This window comes from Elephantulus edwardii, unplaced genomic scaffold (assembly GCF_000299155.1).
Source record: "Elephantulus edwardii isolate Elephantulus edwardi_28Jun2011 unplaced genomic scaffold, EleEdw1.0 scaffold00232, whole genome shotgun sequence".
NCBI lineage: Eukaryota > Metazoa > Chordata > Mammalia > Macroscelidea > Macroscelididae > Elephantulus > Elephantulus edwardii.
This window is the reverse complement of record NW_006399982.1, coordinates 2,175,299-2,196,714: the sequence shown is the minus strand read 5'-3', so window position 1 is coordinate 2,196,714 and position 21,416 is coordinate 2,175,299. Positions and strand designations below refer to the sequence as shown.

General features: G+C 39.0%; 1 protein-coding gene across 1 annotated transcript in view; it reads left to right on the top strand.

The window, feature by feature from the left end:
- ATP13A5 (ATPase type 13A5) overlaps positions 1–21,416 on the top strand; it is a 207,555-nt gene that overhangs the window by 33,337 nt on the left and 152,802 nt on the right. The gene's annotated exons all lie outside the window — the stretch shown is intronic.

Genomic DNA, 21,416 nt, shown 5'->3' with positions numbered 1-21,416 from the left:
TCTCTATTTCATCTCTTCAACTCTGTTCATATGTCCCTCCAACATGCTGGCAGTGTCTGAAACATTAATTCTCATATCCAAGATTATGGTTTCTTTTTTTTCCTGGAGCCTCTAGTGCCTCATTTGTTTTATCTGCATTGTTTTATAACATTTTTTTAAGTTATCCTTGGGTTTTGCTTGCAAATTCCTGTAATTCTTCCAGTTTTTCTTTTATCCATTAAAAATATTCAATCATTGTTCTTTTAAATTTTGTGTCAGTAAGTTCCATCAGACTGTCTGATTTCAGAAAATCCATTGATACTGTCTCAGTTTTTGGAGGGTGACATCTTGTTTTGTGTTTGTATAGGATGTGTGGTAGTCTGCTTCTTCCATGTCATCGCTGTAGTAGAGTTTTTCATGCCTGAGGCCATAGTAGACTCTTGGTCTAAAAACTTTGGCTCAGGAAGTTACTGCTCCAGACAGGGCAGGGCAGTGACTCTGCCTGAGCTTCTTTCTGAATTTTTGACTCAAGAGAAGACTTGCTTCAGTTGAGTAGAGATACAGCCTGTGGGTTAGCAGTCTTCTCTGTCAGGCAACCACTGCAGTTAGGCTAAGTGAGTACAAAGTGCCCTGGGCTAAATACAGCTCAAGCTCTGGGAGGGGAGAGGAAATGTGATGACCTGTGATATTGCTATTTCTGGCGCAGTTCAGTGGAGCAGCTGTGGGTTGTCCTCCAGACAGTGGAATGTCCAGGTGGCAGGGGTAGGTCCTTCAGGTGGTGGGGCTGGCCTTCCAGGTGGGCTTCCTGCTCTGGGGACATGTCTTCCCGACCGTGGGGCCAGGGCATCCAGGTGGCTGGTGGGAGTGTCCCAGCAGTAAGGCCAGGTCTTCCAGATGGCGGATTCAGGGGTCAAGTTGGTGAGACAGGGGCCACTGAGCAGAGGGACAGAGACCTCCAGGAAGAGAAGCTTAGGGCCTTCAGGCAGCCTGGCCTTGGTCTAGTGTTCCAGGTAGGAGCGAAGTCCAGGTCACATTAAGAGCTTTTTAATACAGGTATCTAGTTAATCAAGGACAGATCCATGACTGCTGCTGATGCATGCAGTGGCTGTTGATGGTGGCTGCTGCCTTAAGGTAATTTGTGTGCTTACTCTGTCAATCCATCTCCTTGAGGATCTTCTTTTATTTCTCTGACTCTCCACTTTTCCCAGCATGATGCCTTTTTACAAGGACTAGAACCTTCTAATATGTCCAAAGTATAAGATGTTATTTTCACTAACTTTGCCTCTACAGAGCACTTCCTCTAGGATTTATTTATTCTTTTTGGAAGGCTATGATATACTCAAAACCATTCTTCTCCAACGTAAAAATCCACAGGCATTGATTCTTCTGTCATCTTTATTAATTGTCCAACTTTCAACGCACAGAAAGCAATTGAAAACACCATGACTTACATCAGGTGAACCTTTTCCTTTAAACTTAAATTCTTGCTTTTTTGCACTTCATAGAGGTCCTTGACAGTAAATTGACCATGGCAACAAGTCTTTTGATTTTGTAGCTACTGCTCTAAGGCTGTTGATTGTGGAGCCAAATAAAATGAGATATTTGACAACTTCAATTTTTACCCTCCATCTGTCATAATGTTGTCTAGTGGATCAGTGGTGAGGACATTTGTTGCCTTGGTGTTGAATTGTAACCCATATTTGAAGGCTGTAACCTTTGCTCTTCTGCAGTAGGTATTGAAAATCTTCTTTACTTTCTGCAAACAAGGTTGCATAATTTTCATAACATAGGATGTTGAAGAATATTTTTCTAATTCTGTTATATTTTTTCATACAGCTCAACTTCTTGAATGTTTTGCTCAGCACACAAACTGAATATATATAAAGGACACAACCCAACATGGATGCACAATTTTCCTAATTTTAAACATACAGTATTCTCTTGTTCTCTTTAGATAATGCTTCTTGGTCCATGTATAGATTTCTCAGAGTATAATAGCCTGTAGAATTAAATTTTTAAGTCTTCAGACTGATGACCTATCTGTTATATGGAAGTTATTGAAATTGACTGTGTAGATCATAACAAAGTGTGGCTGACTCTGAGAAGAATGGGAATCCCAAAACACTTGATCGTTCTAATGCAAAACTTATACTTGGACCAGGAGGCAGTCGTCAGAACAGAGCAAGGGAACACTGCATGGTTCAAAATTGGGAAGGGCGTAGGCCAGGGATGCGTCCTATCTCCATACCTTTTCAACCTATATGCAGAACAGATTATCCGGGAGGCTGGGCTCTATGAGGAGAAATATGGGGTCAGGATTGGTGGACGATTTATCAACAATCTGCGTTATGCAGATGACACAACCTTGCTTGCTGAAACTGAGGAGGACCTGAAGCGCCTGCTGCAGAGTGTCAAGGACTGCAGCCTACAATATGGATTGAGGCTCAATGTCAAGAAGACAAAGATTCTCACCACTGGACCAATTGGCAGCATCAGGATGGATGGTGAAGAGATTGAGATTGTACCCAGCTTTAGTTTGCTTGGCTCCATAGTCAATAGTCTTGGCACCAGCAGCCAGGAAATCAAAAGGCGCATTGCCATGGGAAAGTCTGCTGTTAGGGACCTCTCCAAAGTGCTGAAGAGCAATGGTGTCTCTCTGGAGACTAAGGTGCATCTGATACAGGCCATGGTTTTAGCAATCACTTGTTATGCATCAGAGAGTTGGACAATGACCAAGGAGGATAGAAGGAGAATTGATGCCTTTGAGCTGTGGTGCTGGAGAAGAGTATTGAGAATACCATGGACTGCTAGGAAAACAAACAGATTTGTCCTGGAGAGGGTTAAACCGGGTGGCTTCTTGGAGGCAAGGATTCTGAGACTCCGTCTAACTTACTTTGGACATGTTCTGAGGAGAGACCGGTCCTTAGAGAGGGACATCATGCTTGGGAGGGTGGAGGGACAGCGCAGGAGAGGAAGGCCCTCTATGAGGTCGATTGATTCAGTGACTGGGATAATTGGGATGGGAGTGTCAGAGACAGTGCGATTGGCACAGGACAGAGCGGAGTTTAGGGCTGTTGTACATAGGGTCGCTATGAGTCGCTGGCGACTCGACGGCACATAACAACAAAACAACAACAACAGTTTCAGACACTTTTCTTCTTCTAGAAGATGAAACTAACACACACAGGTGTCATTCAAAGTTATAAAATGAATTTGTGACACAGATATGACTTATAATACTTTTTCAAATAAAGTTTTACCACATATGCAATGCTTTTTTCTCATGCAACCCTTTCTAGAGTACCACCATAGCAGAGGATGAACATAAAACGTATATGCCAGTGGCCAGGTTGTTTAGATGTCAACATAGTAAATCTTGGTTATGTCAACAGGACAAGCATGAGGACATTTGATACAAATCTAACTGAAAGGAACTTTTAATTCCAATCTCATTTCAATCACTCAATTCTAACATTTACTTTTTGTTTGGTTTTAATTCGTACAGATTTTGAGTTTTATAAAGTTTGATGAGAAATGAGAGAGAGAGAATAGATATTAAAAGAGCTGGAAAGCAGGTCCCAATAATGGAAAGTGGATAAAGGGGAGTGCTTTTTATGAGGATAAGGACTAGTTGGATTTGGAGGGTTTTGGGGTTTTTTTTGTTTTTTACAAGAAAGTTTGAGTATATTTAAATATGTTTCAAATTCTTTAAAATATTAACAAGGTCCAATAACTTTCCTTTAATTTATTTCTATGTGGCTGTCTAATAAAGAGGAAGAACTCTTGTTCTTCTGATGAAAAATAACATCTGAGCAAATACATTGAAACAGACACAAGTGTAATAAAAAACCTGAACATTCTTCCCTTCCCCAGTAGGAAACAGAGAACAATGGCCCAGACTGTTAGCTTGTCATTTAATAAAGTCCTAAAATTGATTTTATAGTTCCTAGATCTTGAGAGTCTTTGTTTCAAAAAGATTATTGTATGTAATTCTTTAATTCCCTATTTATAGTTATTTCCAGGCTGGGAAGATGAGTGGAATTGCCAGATTCTATAAAGGTGTTTTTTTCTGGTTCGGGGTTGAGACTTGTGTGTTCCTTTGCTCACAACTGGGTGTGAGCTGATTGGATTTGGCCTATAATTTAAAAAGGCATTTGGCTGCCACTTTGGGGCTATTTTCAGGATGGGAAGATTAGTGGAACAGTTGGATTCTGCAAAGGTGTATTTTCTGCTTTGGGGTTGAGACTTTGATGTGGCTGTTCCTTGTAATTGGGTGTGAGCTGATTGGATTTGGCCTCATATTAAAAACAAACAAACAAACAACCCAAACAAACAAACACCATTTGGCTGCCAGTGTGGAGCTTTTTACAGGAAGGGAGGATGAGCAAAATGGTCGGATTCTGCAAATGTGTGTTTTCTGGTTTGGGGTTGAGACTTGGGTGTGGCTATTCCTTGCAACTGGGTGTGAGCTGATTGTATTTGGCCTCCTATTTAAATAGGCATTTGGGACTACAAGCCTGAGGCTCTCAGGCCTGGTTTTTGTGGAGCTTCCAAATAAAACAGGCTTGGAAGAAGGAGTGGCATCTACTTCCCAAAAAAGCTTGCCTCTGAAAACTCTATGAACTTGGAGAAAAGATATAATAATGTAAGTTTCATATTCAAGACTTTCATTCATAGGGTCACTATGGGTCGTCTATGACTTGACAGCACTTAACAACAACATCTTCTAATATGACCACTATATTATATCTGTTTGGATAACAATTGAGAAACTGAGGATATTAAGGTTAGAATTTGAATCCAGTATTTAGTTTTAACTTTTTTGTCACTCTTGTGCTGTTTGTCAACAAGCAATCTATTTTAAAATATTCTGCTTTATTATAAAATTGGATTAATTTAATTAATTGATCACTTAAAATGAATTGATTAAGTATTTTAAACTCATTTGTGTAATGAATTTAAAAATACGTATATCAGAAATTTCAAAAAAATAGGAAAAGATACTATGCTTATACTGCAATTAATGCAACATAAAAGTAAATACTCTTTCCTGGTGTTTTCTTGTGTTCATTATGTTTTATAGTGCTTTTACAATATTTCATATAGTAGATGTCTCATAATTTACTTAGTCATCATCATATTTACTTTGCTTCAGGTAATGAGTTAAACAAGTTGATTAAAAACATGAATTTAGAATCAGACTACAGACATTTATTCAATCAATAAAGATTTATTGAGTGTATAATGTGTTCAAGGAACCTTGTAAAGCACTGAAAATACCTCCAAGACACTCATATGCTGTCTGGTTTTAAGTCATCACCAGCAAATACAAATCTCCTCATAAGCACTTGAAAGAAGCTTACCACTCTTACCGTCACTCAAACATGTCATTACACGCCATGTAAATATTCTGAAGTAAAACGTTGTAAGAACTATTTTTCTTTTTAGTGTGATTGGGTGAAATACTGCAGACCAAAGTGGTTTCTCATGCAACATTTTCTTTGTGTGTGTGTGTGTGACATTGATTAAAATGCCTAAAATCTAACAGCACTGTTCCCACTGCCTCTTTTGTTTTCTATTCATCCTTCTTTCCTGTCCCTTCCTGCCTTTAGAGATTTATCCATTGGTAAATGTCACCCTTTTGCTGTTATGTGACTGACAATTCTAAGAAGTTTTTACCTTCTTGATATTATTACCCTTATAGATAAGCCTATTGGTTGGTTAAAAGGAGTCCGGGCGGTGCTGTGGCTTAAGAATTCAGCTGCTAGCTAAAGAATGAACTCCACAGCTGTTCCTGTGGAAGAAGAGAGAGGAGGAGGTCAGCTTCCATAAATATTTATAGCTCTGGAAATCCAATAGACAGTTCCACTCTGTCCTGCAGGCTGACTATGAGTTAAAATAAACTCAGTGACTATGGATACAATTTGTCTGAATGTCAAATGGTGATGTGTTCCATTCTAGGCTTGAAGGTTGTTGAAAGGCCATATTTTTGGAGATTCTACTAGTTATTATAAGAACACTTGAAGGGAAGAACTTATCTAAATAGGTTTCAGATTTCCTCCTATTTGTGTTACTTGTAAATTTAAAGTTGTTGTGTACTATTGAGTTGTCAGATGCTGTAAATCACAGGGGATGATACTATCCATCTTTGTCTCACAGAACAATTGGTGGATTTGAACCACCTGCCTTTGGGTTGACAGCACAATTTATTAACACTTCACCACAAAAGCTCCCCTGCAAATTTAATACTGTTGTTGTGTAGTATAGAGTTGTAGCCAACTCATAGATGCCCCCCCGCTCCAAGCAAGTTTTCTTTCTTTTGAGGAGCAGCTGATGAATTCTTTGAGATGGCACCAGCATTGACTACTAATCCACAGTCAGGTGTGCGTACACTAAAACAATTTTCTTGTCTTTTCTGGGTGTGTGTTCAATGTTGCCACAGAAAAGTTTAAATGAAATAATGAAACTGAAATACCTATCCTCTCCACTGGACCTATAGACAACATCATGATAAATGGAGAAAAGACTGGCACTGTCAAGGCCTTCATTTACTTAGATGCACAATCAACATACTTGGTACCAGCAGTCATGAAATCAGATGTATTGCACTGGAAAAGTCTTCAGTCAAGGACCTCTCCAAAGTATTGAGGAGTAATGACATCCGTTTGAAAAAAAATAATGTTCCTGATTCAGGTCATGGTCTTTTTAGTCATTTGTTATGCATCTGAGAACTGGACAATGACTACAGGTGACAGAAGAAGAATTGACGCCTTTGAGCAGTCATGCTGGCAACAGTGTTGAAGATTGCGTGGACTATCAGAAGAACAAACAGATAGGTTTTGGTGAAAAGTGCAGCCAGAATACTCTTTGGAGGCAAAGATGATGAAGCTTCGTCTCACATACTTGGACATGTTTCTAGGAGAGGTTATTCCTTGGAGAAGGCCATCATGCTTTAAAATGTGGAGGGATAGCAAAAAAGAGGAAGACCCTCACTTAGGTGAGTCTTCGTGGTGACTGCGGCAATGGGGTTGAGTGTGTCAGAGGTTGTGAGGATGCACAGGATAGGAGACTGTTCAGATTGGTTGTTCATGTCACATTTAACTCGATGACATTTAACAACAACATATACCAGGAAATCTTTAAGGGTCCATTATTTCATAAGTGGATTATGAGGACTCTTTTTGTTCTATCTTAGTCTAGAAGCTCTAAAGGAACCTCTGGACCAAGGGTAACTCTTCTAGTATTTTAAAGACATCTAGCATCCCAGCAAAACACAAGGCCACAATGAGACAAACTGAAATAGTAGGCTTGGCCATCTACTTCATATACAATGAGTACTTGAAAATCTTATGAATAGAATAAGGTGAACCTCTTAGGTTTGAGAACCCTGAAAAAAGTATGGTCTGCTTCCTCAAAGTAGAAACTACCTTAACTATGTACATCAGGTAAAACTTTCAGTTAATGAGAACTTTACTTGCTGATGTAGCACAACACAAATGAAGAGGAAAAGGTGCAAACGTCTATTACTAATTGGAAAGTTGTACAAAGTATGAATCTAGGAAAATTGAAAGGTTTTTTATTTTTTTGAAAAAAAATGTAGTGGAATGCATAAAGATCAATATACTGGGTATTAGTGAACTGAAATAAACTGATATTAGGAATTTTGAATTTGGCAATCACATATTCTACTGTGTCTGAAATGAAAATGGAACTAAACATCTCAAGATCTATCCTAACATATAATGCTCTTCTTGTTGTTGTTAGGTGTAATCAAGTATGATAGTGACCCCATGAACAACTGATCTGAACACTGTCCTATCCTATGCCATGTTCACAATCTCTGACACATTCAAGGCCATTTCTGCAGTCACCATGTCAATCCATCAGGCTGAGGGTCTTAGTGATAGCATAATATCTATTGCGTACAAAGAAAACTCATTAATATGAGTTTCATTCAAATTTATGCTCTAGTCACGAAAAACAAACTTGAAGAACTTGAGGATTTCTATCGCAATTTCTGCAGCCTTAAAAATGTCAAACATGCAATCTAAATGCATTTACAGTCAACATTGAAATGCCAGAATTGAAAACAAAGAAGAAAGATTTGGAGCCAGAAAATATGGCCTTGGTGATGGAAATTTGTCCAGAGACAAATAGAGCATAGAGACAGGCTTTTGTATGACTAATGAAATTACTCATTGATACTTTACATAAAATAATATAAGCAGCAACTATACATGTAGATCTCACCAGGTGGAATACATTGGAAATAATTAGACTATATTTGTGGAAAAAGATGGTTGTGTTTAGTCCCTATCAGCTGTCAGAACGAGGCTATGAGCCAGATCGGAAAAAGAAGATCAATTGTTCATATGCAAATTCAAGATTAAGGTGAAGAAAATGAAAACAATTTCAGGAAAGCTAAATAAGACTTTGATTATATCTTATCTGAATTTAGAGACCATTTCAAGAGTGTGTTTAAGAATTTGGCACCAAGAGCATCACTGAAACTGTGCATCGTGAATGGATTTCTTCCAGTTAATTAACCAAGCACTTGTCTTAAAAACTTTCTAGTGTAGCCTGTACTGCTCTCTTGCCAAGAGCACTAGATTGCAGGCCTACCTTCCAGAGGCCCTTTGGCTGTGTCCATTCTTCATGTGTTTGTTTGCCATCTAAATGTCTTCTTTGGTGAAGTGTTCATTATTTACACCCCCCGCTTTTCTTAGTTTCTCCCCAACCCCCAATGCCAGGCCTTTTTAATAGCAGTGTCTTTAAGCAGTATTTGTCATTTTGTGACTGCGATATTTCACTCAGCATAATGTCGTCCAGGATCACCCATTTTGTAAAGTATTTTTTGAGTTCCTGTTTTTTAGTGCTGCACATTAATTCATGGTGTGAATATACTACAGCTTCTCTATCCATTCATTTGTTGATGGACACTTGGGTTGCTTCCACTTCTTTGCTATTGTGAACAACACAGCAATAAACATGGGTGAGCATATATCTGTTTGGGTGGCAGTTCTGGTTGCTTTAGGGTATATTCCCAGTAGTGGAATTGCTGGGTTAAATGATATTTCTATTTGCAACTCTTTGAGAAAGTGTCGTTCTGCCTTCCATTGTGGTTATACCATTTTACACTCCCACCAACAATGAATAAGGGTTCTAATTTCTCCAAAACCTCTCCAAGATTTGCTGGTTGCTGCTTGGTTGAACTTTGCTATTCTTACTGGAGTGAGATGATATCTCATAGTTGTTTTGGTTTACATCTCTCTTAGAACTAAGAGAACATTTCTTCACGTGTTTGTTCACCATCTGAATGCTAAAGAACTAAGATATCACTTTAAAGATTAAAGTGCCCATGACCCAAGCCATGCTATTTTTAGTGACCTCATATGCATGAGGAAATTGAGCAATTATTAAGGAAGATTGAGGAAGAATTGATGTCTTTGGACTGTAGTGCTTGTTAAGAATATTGACTATGCAAAAATGCCAAAAGAACAAACACGTGTTTTGAAAGAAGGGCAGCTGGTCAGACTTCATTTCATATTCTTTGGGCATGACGTAGAAATTATCATGTCATTAGTGCATGGCAAAAGTTATCATACATAGAAAAACAGAATGTCAGCAAATGGTGTGAAGATCCTCAAATGAGACCAGTCAGCTTATATAATAGTAGCCACAATGTGTCAAAGAATGACAGAGATTGTGGCAATAACACAAGATAAGACAAAAGTGTATATAAGGTCTCAAGCAGTTGGTGTCAACTCGAGGCACTTAAACACAAAACACATCCCTGAAGTCCAAGTGGTGCAGTAGTGAAATTCTCAACTAACAATCAACAGGTTAACAGTTTAAACCATCATTAACTTGGTAGGGGGAAAATAAGAGTTAAAAATAGGCTTCTGTTACATTTACAGCCCAAGAAATCTTATCTGAGGCTATTCCTTGGAAAGGGACATCATACTTGGAAATGTGGAGGGTCAGCAAAGATAGGAAGTCCCTCAACAAGATGGGTTGACACAGTAACTACAGCAATGGAATCAGGTGTGTTAGAGATGACAAAGATGGCATAAAATAAGACAGGTTACAGGTCTGTTGTTCATAGAGTCTCTATATGTCATATTCAACTCAACAGCACCTAACAACAAAAACAACTCTGCTTTAGAGGTTCGCTATGAGTCAGAATGAACTCAAAAGCAATGAGTTTGGTTCATTTTTTGAAAAACGTATCTGAAACATAGTAGTCATTCATGAAATGCTCTTGTTATCATTGGTGATGCTGTTTCTGTTTTTATCATTATTGTGGTGTAGTGAGTTTATTGTTTAAAGTGGCTTTCCTAGATCATTGGCCTTGACTTTGTCACCTGGTTAGGCAGGGACATGCAAATAGAGTGTATTAGTCTATCTATAAAGGGATTGGTTAGTTTTACCATAATGTTTCTGATGTTATGTGCCGTCTAGTTGCTTGTGACTCATAGGGACTCTATGTACAACAGCCCTAAACCCTGCTCTATCCTGTGCCAATCTCACTGCCTCTGACACACCCATCCCGATTACCCCAGTCACTGAATCAGTCCACCTCATAGAGGGTCTTCCCCTCCTGCACTGTCCCTCCATCCTCCCAAGCCTGATGTCCCTCTCCAAGGACCAGTCCCTCCTTACAACGTGTCCAAAGTATGTCAGACGAAGCCTCAGAATCCTTGCCTCCAAGGAGCACCCTGGTTGTGTCCAGTAACAGAAATTTGAGGATCTCACCACTAGCAAAGAAGAAGCAGTGATTGCAGTGAGAATATTCTGGGACCTGAAATAGAGCTGACCTGAGATTGCTGCCCCATGGAAGCAGAGCTAGGAGACCTCAATCAAGCTTGTTGGAGGTCTAGAGGGAGAAACGCATAGGACTAAGAGAAATTTGTAACATTGGCCTAAAGCCACAGTCTGTAAGCTGAAGGGCCTGAAAGCACACTTCAGAAGCTGAGAAATGATAACCTTTTACTAACCTGAATTTTGAATATGGTTCTATGAGATCTGTGTAGCAATTGAAATGGATTTTGGATCCAGTAGTAAGACTGGTGTAAAAATTAGTATAAAAGAGACATGGGAGGATGGAGGGCATGTCTGACCTCATGGAAATTGTTTTTGTATTGTGGATATTTGTTAGGGGGAGGAGTACCCTCTTGTGGAGTTAGTAGAGATCCGATGTGACTATCCTTACACCACCCATACATTTTTCACAATTACTTTTTGGGTGAGAAAAATAAATAGTAGAAAGATGAGGGGTCACAGAGTTTTAAGGAAGGAGCCCTAAAATTTGAATGAGAAAATAACTTAGGAATGACCACGGGGACTCTTTGTAACCCCACTGATTGGCTGCATAGCTTTGGGAACTGTATTCTCCTCCCTGATCTTTGTAGAAGAGGGGCAAAATTATTAGGCTTGATTCTATGAGTTATAAGTATGTTTCTGTAAGAGAATAAATGAATAGAAATGTTTAAACCCAACATATATACTGCTATCTGTGTGCCAGAATTGATAAAATAAAAATTGTAAACTCTAGTTACCTGAAAAATAGTGACAGGGTCAGTAAAACTCCAAAGTTGATGGTAATATTATATACTGAGACTATGAATCCTCTAAATGGGTGATTCACCTTTTACAAGGTCTGCTAAGCTTGGTATTTATATTTACTATCTCAGTGTAACTTTTCTATTTAGAAATAAACAAAATTATCCAAAGGAAAAAAAAAAAAGAAATGTTTGTTTAAAATGCAGGTTATTGAGCTTCTGACCAATTGAATCAACATATTTAGGGTAAAGAAAAGAATCTACTTTTAAAGGATTGCGTAACATGTTTGTTATGCATAAGTTTAAAAGCTATTGTTGCAGTGAATCCACAAAAAAGGATCATTTAAATATTAAAATCTCAAATGTACTTTATTATTCATCTCACTGTCACAGGAGTATATTTTTTCTACTTCATTGTTCTATTACTATATGTATGCATTGCTATATAATTGGAACCAACTCATAGCTGACCTTCTAGCCGGTTTTCAGAGACTACAAAAAAAAACACAGAGTTCCCATCTTTCTCCCAAGGAGCATCTAGTGGATTTGAACTCCTGACTTTGGGTTAGCAGCATAACTCCTTACCATCAGAGTCCTCTTATTGCTCTATTTATATGCATATAAAAATGCAAGTTCACATAGAGCTGTAGCTATTAATTTGTTTTACTAAAATAAGATCTTTCCATATGCATTAAACTAGAACTTGATTTTTTCACTTTGTAGTATGGATAATGATTGTCCTTCAGTAAATAAATAATTCTATATCATGTTTAAAATAATAACATTATATCCCATAGTGGATTGTAACTTAATCAACTATTCACTTATTTATGGAGTCTGAAGATTTTTCTTTCCATTTTTTTCCACTATAAACAGTGTTTTCTTAAGCATAATTATAATAGAAGTGCATCTTTACATATTGGTGCTTGCATTTTTTAAAATTTATTTCTTTCATAGCGCCAAAAGCCAAGCTGCTGAATCAAATATATGCATTTTAAATATTAACAGATACCATTTTTCAAAATGGAAAAAAATTACTATTCTTATCAGCAACTTATTGAGAATACTCATTTGCCCAGATCTTCATCAGCATTCAGGATTGTATATTAATATTTAATGATTTTCATTTAAAAATGTACCTTATTGTGGTTTTAATTTATACCTCCCTGATTACTAGTGACATGAAATGGCTTTTTCTATATCTAAAAAAGATTTTTTTATATTCTTTTCTATCAAATGCCTATTTATAGTAATCAACTAAGTTTTAATTTTTTAATGTATTCTGTCTCTTAGCTTCCTTAAGAAGAACTTAAGGAGGCTCCCTTTCTGAAATGAGATATCTTTCACCCCAATTTTATCCATTTGTGCTTTGCTTAATATTCATTTTTTTAAAAAATGAGTCAAGATTTCAACTTAATACAGGTCAAGTATTTAGATTCTATGTCTTTTTAGGATCTCTGAATTCTTTAGCTCAGAACAGTGCCTGACACAGAATATCAGATTTGGTGGCAGCATTGCAGGAGACTGCTTTTAAAAGAAGAGAAGGGAGAGGAGGGCAGACACTAATCCTATTAACAACCAGTATTTATTAATAAAAGATGATCTGACCCAACCAGGAAGGCATCTTGTAACACAAAAGAGGCCAGTATCCTGAAAGTGTGCCTTTGTAGTTTGAATCAGAAGCCCTCAAAAATCAATATTGATACAGTACTTTATAGTTTGTCTCCACATCCTTTATGCATGTGTTTATGTGAGGCCTGGCAAACTGGAAAATTATACAAATAGGGTTGCTATACCTTCCTATCAGCTAGAGAGGATGGGATGGTAGAGACAGGGTCTAGAAAGGCCTTCTTCCTGCTCCCCCAGGAAACACGAGCAAACAGCTTTCCCTTGGGTTTCCTGATTACAAATCAAGTACCAATGCTATATCATTGGACAAAATCTCAAACTAATCAGCTAGCTATAGTGCAATGGTGAACAATTGCTTGGTAATATTATAACAAAAAAGCAACTTGGGGAAGGGGTTTGGCAGGGATGAAAAAAGGAGTAACTATTACTATTTCAAAGGAGTTCTGATGTTTTGCTCCACAGGGGTTACACTGCTAACCCCCGGCAACTCTCCTCTAGTGGTTCGAATCCACCAGCCACTCAGTGGGAGAAAGATGAATAATCACCACCCATGTGAGTTATAGGCTCCAAAATCCCATAAAAGGGTCATTATTAAATTGGTTCCAACTCAATGGGAATGAATTTGAGTGTTATTGCTATTTCCATATTGTTTGAACTGCACTGAAGTTCATTGTTGTTGTTGTTGTTAAGTGCCGTCAAGTTGTAGGCGACTCATAGTGACCTTATGAACGAAAGTCCTCAACACTTGTATAACGTTCATCATTTCTCCAGGTTCCTAGGGTTTCCAGAGGCAAGCTATTATGGAAGTGGATGCCACTTCTGCTACCATGCTTGTTTTAATCGGGGAGCTCCACCAAACACTGTCCACCATGGGTAACCATTCTCGCATTTGACATATCAATGTCACAGTGTTCAGCTTCACAGCAACCACAAGTTACCTCTGTATGGCAAGTGGTCACACCAGGGCTATATAACCTTTGGCTTGATAGCATCACTTTCTGTCATTAGTAAGTTCATTATTTCACTGCAATAAAGACTTCATGATGAACAAATATTTTTGAAAATTAGAAGAAGAGGGTATTAATAAGAGTGGAATAAAATCTTTCCCAGTACCTTGTGGCTTGGTGGTAAGGAGTTGCACTGCCAACTCAAACTCAAATGTGGTTCGAATCTACCAGCTGCTTTACAAGAGAAAGATGGACAACCTCCTGTGTGGATTCTGACTCAATGGTACACAGCAACAATCTTCAAATCAGGCCATACAGAGAGAGCTTTACTGCACCTAAACCAAGAGACAGCCCTGCTATGATTTTTTTAGACAAAGTCTAATGCAAACCTTGCAACTTGTTGTGTATTCACTTTGTGCTGCATCTGCATACTCCATTCCTGGGCTCTATGCGTGGCTGCATATGCAGTTTGGAGAGTTATCTGGCTCATCATCCCTTACCTCAGTCATCACTGAGCTGGGCTTAAGAGACCCTTGAGTCAGTGCCCTCATTACTCCTCTCTGGAGGAAATTCAGTCACAGCAAATACCGGGGAGCAACAGATGCGGAATAACAATATGCAAATTCGTCTTGGAAAATGATCCTGGTCCCAGTGAAGGGGACTGGGGAAACCAGAGGGGGCCTAATGAAAATCAGGCAGTGAGCTTCACAAGCATGGCAAGCATCACAGCCCTTGCCTCGCCTAGCTGTTTGGTTGTCATAGAAACCTGTGTTTGTAGAGCTTCTGAGTGCATTAGCTCCTAGAGGATGCTTACATTATCTTGCTCCAGCATTATGGGGAGCAGGATCATTCAGTTCTGTTACATCAATAGTGGTTGAAGGTCCACTTTGTGATAGACATTAGGGACTACATACATATGGCGCCTATCTTCTGTGAACTGGAGGACCAGTAGGGGAGACCTGACCAGAAAACAGATAGGATGTAACAGGATTGAGGCAATAACACAGGCACACAAGAAGCAGAACAATTCCTTTTTTCCTAGGGAACAGGAGAAACTGAGGGAGTCCAGGTGACATTTGAGCAGTGTTTTATGTGAAGGATTAGAGAGAGTTGGCTGGCAGAAAATGGAAGTGAATGTTCTAGGAGGATTGTCTCCAGCATAGGCATGGAAATGCTTGCAGCTTACACAGAATTCTAAATCTGATAAACAAATGCAGCTTCACGGCATAATGAATTACGAGAATCCCAGTCAAGTGTTGTTAACTCATACTTCACCATTTCTAAACGTGTTGATTATCATCCTGTTGAGCCAGACTGAAGTTATCACTGCTCTGATGGAAAGAGTTGGCTAAGCAAGCAAAGAACTTAGAGATATGTGTAAAGCAGTGTGTTTATCTTTTTAAAAACCCCTATAAGACTCTTTCAAGCACTTTAGGAGAGCATGTTCATCAACTGAAAAAGCTTTAGAGTCAGATGAACCTGGATTTGATTGCTAATCTGACTCCTTAGTAGGCATTGAATGTAAGCAAGTTACTTCAGCATTTTAAAACCTCTGATTTTTTTGTTTTTGTTTCTTTGTTTATGTGCACAGGAGATAATAACATTTATAACACAGGATTGTTTTGAGGATTAAAAAGGTCAAATTATATATTCTGTCAGGGATATAGTGTTCTTGTTGAGAACCAGCTAGTCAAAACGGACTCAGAGCTGGTCCTCCAGTGTTTTCAAAGACAGTAAATCACCAGGGAGGAGATTGTTCATCTTTCTTTTGCGGAGCATCTGGTGCTTTAGAACCATGTACCTCTGGGTTAACAGCACAACTTTCTTACCACTAAGCCACTAGAGCTCCCTTTGTCAGGGGCATGGTAAGGCTTGTGAGAGCCTTGGGCAATCAAAATTTCACCTCTCAAATACCAGGATGAACAGATGATGACATACATTATTGTTGTTAGGTGCTCTCGAGTCGTGTATGACTCATAGTGACCTTATGAACAAAAGATCTGAACCCTGTTCTGTCCTGCACCACTCTCATACCTCCTGACACACAAGAGCCCACTGCAGCAGTCACTGTGTCAGTCCACCAGAATGAGGGGCATCTGACATGTCAGCAAAAACAGCCTTCCCCTCACTTTTCCCACTGCCTCAGTTGGGCATTTTTATATTCATGGCACCTCAGAATATCATTCTTTGCCTCCTCTGGCACCCCTTTGGACTGGGGCCTAGTGGAAATTGTCCCTTTCTGTCCCCTTCCTGGGTGTACTCATTATGTCCTGTGCTTGAAGTAGACTTCAAGTCGAGTTAAACTTGAGTTCCTTTGTAGGTGATACCCAGGGGATGCGGCACATCTACCATCACTTATCCTAACTACAGGTTAGGATATTGCCTGTCAGAGTGCAGCTATTATTTGCCATGGAATGGGTTCTGATGTGTGTTGAGTAGAATTGCTTCATAGGGTTTTCGAGACTATGACCTTCTGGAAGTGAATCACTAGGCTTCCAAGGCAACATTGAATGGGTTGCAATCTTTCGTCTAGTAGTTTAGTGTACATCTGTTTGTAACATTCAGGGATTGGTATGGAACAGCTTAATGCTTTTTGTTGGGGTGTGTGTATATGGGTGTTTTTGTCTCTTTATTCCAATTTAAATGAAAACTTATAGGGTACACTGATTTTTTTATTCAACAGTTGATATACATTATGTTTTGTCTATTTTCATTCATCCTTCTTTATCCCTTCCTGTCTTCTCCGCTTTGTCTCTGGGGAAATGCTGCCCTTTGATTGTGTAAGAATAATTATTCTAGAATTCTTTCTTCCCTGGTGTTACTAATCACCTTATGTTTTTGTTGTTAGGTGTCATTGAATCAAGTATGACTGATAGTGACCAATCCTATAAACAACAGACCTGAACTCTGTCCTGTTATGTGCCACCCTCACAATCACCTCATGCCCATTGCTGCAGTCACTGGGTCAATCCACCTGGTTGAAGATCTTCCTCTTCTTTGCTTCCCCTCCACCTTCCTGAACATGATATATCCCTCTCCAAGGAATAGCTTCTCCTAGCAACATGCCCAAAATACATTAGACAAAGCTTCATCATCTTTGTCCCCAAGAAGCACTCTGGCTGCATCTTCTCCAAGACCTATCTGTTTGTTCTTTTGGCAGTCCATGAGATCTTAAACACTATTCTCCTTATATAGCACCGTCACCTTAGAGACCTATCTACTATTGATCTGGAAGATGAATTATGGGAATGGTTTCAGTTTTAGGCTTGAGATATGACCAAGGGCCATAGTCTCAGGATTCTACCAGTCCCAGCCAGACCAACAAGCCTTATCATTTGCATTATTTTAAGTTTTATAATACATTTTTCTCTAACTTCCACTCCATGAATGAATCCTTCATTCTACAACTTTCTATTGCAATAATCCCTTTAAGAGTGGTCAGCAGTGGTAGACACCAGTTACTTTTTTCTCTCCTTGGGGTCTTTGTTAAAACTACTTTTTTTTTAATGGTAAATTTACTTATTTGTATACCTTTTACAATTTTTTTTTCCTTGTGAAATCTTGGTAGTTTTAAAATAAACCTTTAATACTCAAAATAAATTATCATACCATTTTAGAGCTTGAAGGGATCTAGAAAATCCTCCAATTCGACATGATATGTTGTTTATAGAGAAAACAACTTACAAGATGAGAGTTAAAGACATAGCTGGTTAGGTGGCAGGACTGGCCTACACGTTAGGAATCCTGACTGCATTTAGCATTTTTTGCCAGAGAGCTGAGGCTGTCTTCCTCACCACAATCCCCCATTAAAATGGACGCCCCATCAGGTAAGCTTCAGGAAGCCAAGCGAGGGGGATGAATACGCCCCCAACAGTAATATCATTTCTTCCACTCAGTTGATCCGAATTATTACAGGTTAGCTTTTCATGCAAAACTGAAGTAAATAATATTTTTTCCTGTATAAATATTAACACTGAATTCATTATGTTCTCTCAAGGGGAAAGTTGCATAATTGTGTGAGAGGCCCATCTTGCATTTGTAACATTAAAAAATCATCAACAGAGGAGGTAAAATATTTTACTCTAACTCCTGTAAAGAGGTTTTGTATTTGAGTTAGCTTAAGTGTTGTAGACTGTGTTAAAACCTCCTCTACTTGTTAGGGGCTATCAAGTTGGCTACTCCTCATAGTGACTCTATGAACAGTTCTGAACCCTGCTTTACCCGGAGAAAATGTCATCGTTTCTGACACACCTATCCCCATTACCCTGGTCACTGAGTTAATATATCTCATCCAGGGTCTACCTCTCTTGGACTGTCTGTCCCTCCACTCTTCCAAGCATGATGTCCCTCTCTAAGGACTAGTCCCTCTATGCAACATACCCAAAGTATGTCAGACGGAGCTTCAAAATCCTTCCTTCCAAGGAGTAGCCTGGTTTCACCATCTCCAAAATGGATTTGTTTGTTCTTTTGGCAATTTATGGTGTATCTAATACTCTTTTCTAGCACCACAACTCAAAGGCATCAATTCTTTTTTATCATCCTTAGTCATTGCCCAGCTCTCTGATGCATGACAGGTTACTTGTGAAGACCATGGCCTGGATAAGCTGAACCTTAGTCTCTAGACTGACATCATTGTTCTTCAGTACTCTGGAGAGGACTCTGACAGCAGATTTGCCCAATGCAATTAATCTTTTTATTTCCTGGCTGCTGGCACCATGAGAGTTGATTGTGGAGCCAAGCAAGCTGGAGTTGTTAACAATATCGATCTCTTTACCATCTATCATGATGCAGCCAATTGGCCCAGTGTGGTAAGAATCTTTGTTTTTTCAATGTTGAGCTTAAATCTATATTGAAGACTATTGTCCTTGACTTCCTGCAGCAAATGTCTAAGATCTTCCTCAGTTTCAGCAAGCAATATTGTGTTATCTGCACACCACGGAGAGTTGATGAGTCCTCCTCCAATCCTGATGCTACATTCCTCCTTATAGAGTCTGACCTCCCTGAAGAACTGTTCTGCATATAGATTGAAATGGTATGGACACAAGATACATCCTTGTTATATACCTTTACTGATTTTGAACCATCGTTGCTCGGTTCTGATGACTGCCTCCTGGTCCAAGTAAAGGTTTCACATAAGCCAAATCAAGTGTCCCGGGATTCCTATTCTTCTCAATTAGCCACAGTTTGTCAAGATCCACACAGTCAAATGTCTTCGCATAGTCATGAAACATAGACATTCTTCTGGTAATCTCTGCTTTCAGCTAAGATCCATCTAACTATAACATTCCTTCTGCCATGACCTCTTCTAAAACCAGCCCAAAACATCTGTCAATTCTCTGTTGATGTTCTCTTCCAGTTGTTTGTGGATAATTTTCAGCAGGATCTTGCTTGCATGTGATATTAATGATATCATTCAATAATTGCCACACGTCTCTGGGTCACTTGTTTTTGGAATGGAAATAAATATGGATCTCTTCCAGTCAGTTGTCCAGGTGGTGGTCCTCCAGATTTCTTGGCATAACCTGTTAAGTATGTCCAGGGAAACATCTGTTTGTTGAAATATGTCAGTTGGTATGCTGTCAATTCCTGGAGCCTTGCTTTCTGCCAATCCCTTCAGAGCAGCTTGTACTTCCTCATTCATCACCATAAGTTCATACCTTGTTTTATGAAATCCTTCTTTGACAGCCAATTTTTTCTGGTATAGAGACTCTATTTACTCCTTCAATCTTATTTTGATGCTTCCTGAGTTATTCAGCATTCTTCCCACAGCATGTTTAAGAATCACCTCAAGGCTTGACTTTGTTCTTCAGTTCCTTAAACTTAACAAATGCTGAGTGAGTTTATCCCTTTTTACTTTCCAACTCGAGCCTTTTGCACATTTAATTGATATTTTGCTTTGTCTTCCCATGCTGCTCTTTGAAATCTTCTGTTCATCTCTTTCACATCTTGATTTCTTCTCTTTGCTTTAGCTCCTGAGAACTCTAGTGCAATATTCAGAATCTCTTCTGACATCCGTTTTGGTCTTTTCTTCTTCCTCTTTGTGATGATGTTTTGTCTTCTTCCCGGATAGTATTCTTGATATCCTTCCACAACTCATCTGGTCTTTGCTCATTAGTATTCAAAGCCTCAAATCTGTTTCTGAGGTGGTCTTTAAATTCAGGAGGCAAAGACTCAAGGTCAAACTTTGGTTCTTATGGATTTGATTTTCTTTTCTTTAGCTTCAGTTTGAACTTGCATATGAGCACTTTATGATCTGATCCACAATTGGCACCAGGCCTCGTTTTCAGAGCTGATATTGAGCTTCTCCAGTGATTTTTCCTGCATATTTAATCAATCTGATTGCTGTGTAAGCCATTAGGTGAGGTCCATGTGTATAGTCACTGTTTGTGTCTTTTAGAAAAGGTATTTGCAATGAATAACTCATTGATTGTACAGAATTCCATCATTCTATCTCCAGACTCATTTCTGTCACCAAGTCTATGTTTCCCAACTACTGATCCTTCCTCCTTGTTTCCAGTGGTATCCGTATAGAAAGGGCTGGAGCTTGACAGTGCTGCTTAATAGAGCCCCTGCAGGCCAGCATGTCTCCACAGAAAGCACCCCAACCCTCAGTGTGCAGAACTGCATTGGAAAGCAGTATCCTCTGTCTTTCCCTATGTTTGGTGATGTTATCTCCACTTCTCTGAATTCCTTCTAGTTCTTTCATTTTTCGTACTTGTATTTTAAAAATATCCTACCTCAAATGACTCTGGGAAATGTAACCATACAATTACTTTTCAAGTTGAAGAAAGCAATCTTCAAATAGAATTCTTTTTCATGTTTCAACTCTCTCTCAACTCTTGCCATTGAGTGGAATCATCTCAGTCAACTCACCATTGGGTTTCTGAGGCTGTAAATCACACAGGAGGAGATTACCCATCTTTCTCCCACAGAGCCGCTGGTGCACTTGAACTGCCAGAGGGGTGTGTGTTTGCATTACTACTACAAGTCTGAATGACGTATACCACCAGAGCTCACTAACACCCCTTCAATTCTTAGCATAGATTTCAATAGCATACAAAGGACTTTCCAGAAATTAGTGCTTAAAAAACCAAACCAAGTCAAACAAACAAACAAAAAATGCAAATCCTTTGCTAACAAGTCAATTTCTATGCATGTTGAGTGTCCACCTTAACCTACCACCTCATGTGTATCAGAGTGGAACTGTGCTCTATAGGAATTTCAGAGGCTGTAATCTTTTAGACATAGGTTGCCAGGCCCCTCTTTCACAGCACTGTTAGGGGATTCCAAGTCCCAGACC